Source organism: Vulpes lagopus, chromosome 10 (assembly GCF_018345385.1).
Source record: "Vulpes lagopus strain Blue_001 chromosome 10, ASM1834538v1, whole genome shotgun sequence".
Classification (NCBI taxonomy): Eukaryota; Metazoa; Chordata; class Mammalia; order Carnivora; family Canidae; genus Vulpes; species Vulpes lagopus.
Genome location: NC_054833.1, coordinates 104,939,770 through 104,944,690, shown reverse-complemented (window position 1 = coordinate 104,944,690; position 4,921 = coordinate 104,939,770). Strand labels below are relative to the sequence as shown.

Sequence of the window (4,921 nt, the reverse complement as noted above, 5' to 3'; positions counted from 1 at the left end):
AGGAAAAAACAAACACTTTAATCTAATAAAAGTATACATCAGAAATCTACAATATTATAATTAAAAGCATTTGGCAGCGATAACTAGCTGTACCCTACTACTAGTTACCCCCTTTTCTCTAATTAATATATATCTCGATTTTTAGCCAGGCTCATGATTGCCTGGAATAAAAACTACATTTCTCAGTTCGCTGGCCACTAGGGGTAGCTGAGATTGGCTAAATCCGACTAATAGGATATAAACAAAAGTATCAGGAGCAACTTCAGAGAACTGTCGGTGTCAACAGGATGAATTTCAAAAACCCACTTTATTGAGATGCCTGGGTGGCTCAACAGTTGAGCGTCTGCCTTTGGCTCAGGAGGGCATGATCCTGGAGTCCTGGGATTGAGTCCCGCCTTGGGCTCCCTGCACGGAGCCTGCTTCTCCCTCTGCCTGTGTCTCTGGCTCTCTGTGTGTCTCTCATGAATAAATAAATAAAATCTTTAGAAACCCCCCCCCACCGCAATATCAAGTTACAAAAGGCTACACATGTTATACCAAGTATGTAAATGCTAAGAACACACATAATAAATATAAATTCGAAGTGCACAGAAAAAATCATAAAAATATTTAAAATGTTCATAAGAGTGAAACAGCAATATCAGAGGGAATGGGAAGGGAGGGGATAGTGTTCTCAGCTGTATTTGTAATATTTTATTTTCTTAAAACTAATTTTTTCAAAAGCAAAATAGTTCTGAATCAAATATAGCAAACAGTTAACAGCTACTAAATCTGAGTCATATTGAATGACCCAACTATTAAGGTCATATTAATTTCTGTGCTTTTCTATGTGCATGAAATATTGCATAATCTAAAAAATTTTAGTTATATAAAATAAAGACTTGAAAGAAAAGGAAGTCAAAATTCACAGCAGGGAATGAATGTAGAGAGAGGGAAGAGAAATCCCAGCCAGGTTGCTTTGTTCTCAGATTCCAGGATGATTGAACATATATGAGCCTTAGGGCTTGGCCTAATTGCCTCCTCCCTGAGTAAATAAATGTCCCGAAGCAAAGGCTAAAGGTAATCTCTTTGATTTGTCATATCCCAGAGATTTTTTGATGAGGGAATCAATTCAGATCCTCTATTCCTAGCAATAGATTATTAAATGACTGCAATCAGAGTAAAACCACTCTTGTATCTTTATTTACTACAGGGTTTTGAGGGGTTTTCCCCCTGAATTTATCAACAATTAAATCAACATAGTAAGGAATCAACAATTAAATCAACAATTAAATCAATTAATTAAATCAATTAAAACAATTAAATCAACATAGTAAGGAATCAAAACTAATACACCCTATTTATAAGTAGCAATGCAAAGCAAAAAATGCTGAGGAACAAACCTAATAAAAATATGCAAGATCTACATGGACCAAAGCTGTAAAAACTTACTGCAAATTATAAAATGAAATTTAAGTAAATGGAAAGATACTCTACCTATTTTCTAGATAAAAACACTCAATATTCTACAGATATTAATTTTCTTTGAATCAATCTATAAAATTAAATAGTATCCCAATAGAATGTGCCTAGATAAACTGATTCTCAGATTCATCTGTAATAGAATGTCCAGGAATATTTTTAAAAGACAATGAAGACAGGAGATCCATAGCAGGTATCTAAATACATTATGAAGCTTAAATAATTGAAACAGTCTGATATTGACAAGAAAATAGGATAATAGAGCAGAATAGTGGGTACAGAAACATTAACATATATGAAATTTTAGTATGTTAATGTTATATTTCAAATTAGGAAAGGTAAAAAATAATACATATGCATGTTATACAAATCATTATTCTTTATGACATTCACAAATATAAATCTCAGGTGGGAAGCGGTCTAGTGGCCGGCGTCTAGGCCTCTGCTGAGGGCAATCTAGCAGGAATGGGAGCCATCAGAACCGCCAACATGACTGTGGGCAAGAGCAGCACGATGCTGCAACACATCGACTATAGGATGAGGTGCATCCTACAAGACGGCCGATCTTCATTGGCACCTTCAAGGCTTTTGACAAGCATGTGAATTTGATCCTCTGTGACTGTGATGAGTCCAGGAAAATCAAGCCAAAGAACTCAAAACAAGCAGAAAGAGAAGAGAAGCAAGTCTTCAGTCTGGTGCTGCTTCGGGGGGAGAACCTGGTCTCAATGACAGTAGAGGGACCTCCTCCCAAAGACACTGGCATTGCCCCAGTGCCACTTGCTGGAGCTGCCGGGGCCCCAGGGATTGGCAGGGCTGCTGGCAGAGGAATTCCAGCTGGTGTTCCAATGCCCCAGGCTCCTGCAGGACTTGCAGGGCCAGTCTGAGGGTTTGGTGGGCCATCCCAGCAGGAAAGAGGCACTGCGGCTGCTGCTGAAGCTCCTGCCACTGCCAGCATTGCAAGGACCCTGACCCAGTACCTGTCCGGCCATGGGGGTCCTCCCTCACGTATGGGTCGGGGGGCATCACCTCCAGGCATGATGGGCCCACCACCTGGCATGAGACCTCCCATGGGGATCCCTCCTGGTAGAGGAACTCCAATGGGCATGCTCCTGCTGGGAATGTGGCCTCCTCCCCTGAGCATAGGAGGCCTCCTTTGACCCTTGACCAGAATTATGGAAGTAGCTCCACAGAGGCATGGGCCCAATTACCACAAATGTGTTTGTTTGTTATGCCGTTGTTCTTGAAGTCTAACAGGATTGTCTTGTTTCCCTTTCAGGGCCCCCTCCCCCCTGGGAATGCGCCTACCAAGGCCCTAGACTCATCTTGGCCCTCCTCATCTCTCTGCCTGTTTCCCATCAGGCTGTACATAGTCCTTTTACTTCCTTGTAGCCTATGACACTAATTTATAATAAACTCTTAAGAATATTAAAAGAAAAACGTAAATCTCAAATGGACTAAATAATGAAACATAAACAACAAATTAAACTATCAGAAGAAAATATAGGAAAAGATTTCTCTATTTTACAGGGGAGGATATTTTTAAGCTAAAAATAATACCCAGAAATCATATATAAAATGTACAGGTTGGATTTCATAAAAATTGAGACAAACTGGGAGAAAATACATAATTAAAAAAGGATTAATAATGAGAATATTAAAAATCAGTAAGAAAAATCCAATAAAAAATGAGAATATATGAAAAGATATATGTAGACTGATAACTAAAATGGCCAATGTTCATATGAAAATGTTCATCTAATTAGTAATCAATCAGAATAAAATTCGAAAAACAGGAGTGAATTTGCAAGTAGACTTGCCAGCACTTGAAAGAGGAATAAAAAAAAAAATTTAAATAAAATAAAAATAAATAAAAAGAATTTAAAAAAATAAAAGAAAGAGGAATAATTCTTGGTATAAGAAATAACCCTGAGGAGATGGATACTCATATACCCATTATCTCTCTCCTAGTTTCCCCTTGCTCACTTCAGTCCTGCCACACCAGCCTCTTTGTTTTTCCTATACACACTAACTACCTCAAATCCTCTTCTCTCAGATGTCTGGGTGACTCCCTCCAATACTTCCTTCAGGTTTTCTCAGAGATTACCTTTTTAGCAAGGTACCTGTATCACCTAATTTAAATATACAACCTGGGGATCCCTGGGTGGCTCAGCGGTTTAGCACCTGCCCTCGGCCCAGGGCATGATCCTGGAGTCCCAGGATCAAGTCCCACATCGGGCTTCCTGCATGGAGCCTGCTTCTCCCTCTGCCTGTGTCTCTGTCTCTCTCTCTGTGTGTGTGTGTGTGCCTCTCATGAATAAATAAATAAAATCCTTAAAAAAATTTTTTTAAATAAAAATAAATATACAACCTGTCCCTCTCAATCCTGATACCTCTTAATCTGCTTTATTTTCCTCCACATGTTAGGTAGATGATAGGGGAAAGAGGGAGACAATAGGTAATAGATAGGTAAATAAGCAGCCACCATGTAAGCTTTTTTTTTTTAAAGATTTATTTATTTTTTCATTCAGAGAGAGCGAAGAGAGAGGTAGAGACACAGGCAGAGGGAGAAGCAGGCTCCATGCAGGAAGCCCGATGTGGGACTCGATCCTGGATCTCCAGGATCACACCCCGGGCTGCAGGCGGCGTTAAACTGCTATGCCACCGGGGCTGCCCCATGTAAGCATTTTTGAATGAATGAAAAAATATATGCCCCTGGAGAAAGTATAAAAGTATAAAGTAGATTTTTAGGACATTTTGCAATTAATTAAGTACTAACATAAAATGCAGTTTATTCTCTGACCCAGCAATTCCACTTCTAGGTATCTGTTCTTAATAAATACATTTATGTTTAAAGATATATCTACAAGGAGGAGAAGATATGCCCAGTCCAAAATGGTTTTTAATAATAAAAATGAAACAACATAAATATCCAACTGAGAGGTTAAATAAAATATGGTATGTTTATGAAAATATGTTAAGTGGAAAAAAGCAAATCACTGAAAATTACCTAAAATGTTATCTTATTTATGGAAACATAACCCACTGTGTGTGGAGGTATAGCTATAAATAAACACATGTATACATATAAATGTGTACAAATGCAAATTGAGTATATGAAGGATATACATCAAATTTCATCATTTATTAACTTCTATCTGTTGAAAGGAGGACTTCGGGTGTGTGGGAGCAGGTACAGGAGTATATTGTATATATTTCTATATTTAAGTCTTTTACAATAAGATTATATTCATGTATTACATTTTTAATTAAAAAATAGAATGTCTTCAAGGTTATCCTCTTCCAATGTCAGTCTCACTCATTTGTATCTTGAAATGCTCTCTTGGGTGGCAGTGAATGAGATGAAGTAATGGCCGGTGTACTGGGAATTGCATTTAGAAGAGCATTGTGCTGGGGAACATTAGTCAGCCACGTGTGCCCCAGTAGGAAAAAAAAGGGGGGG

General features: G+C 38.3%; 1 pseudogene; it reads left to right on the top strand.

Moving 5' to 3' along the window:
- Positions 1-1,950: 1,950 nt before the first annotated feature.
- LOC121500815 lies at positions 1,951-2,777 on the top strand (annotated as a pseudogene).
- The last annotated feature ends 2,144 nt before the right edge of the window (positions 2,778-4,921 follow it).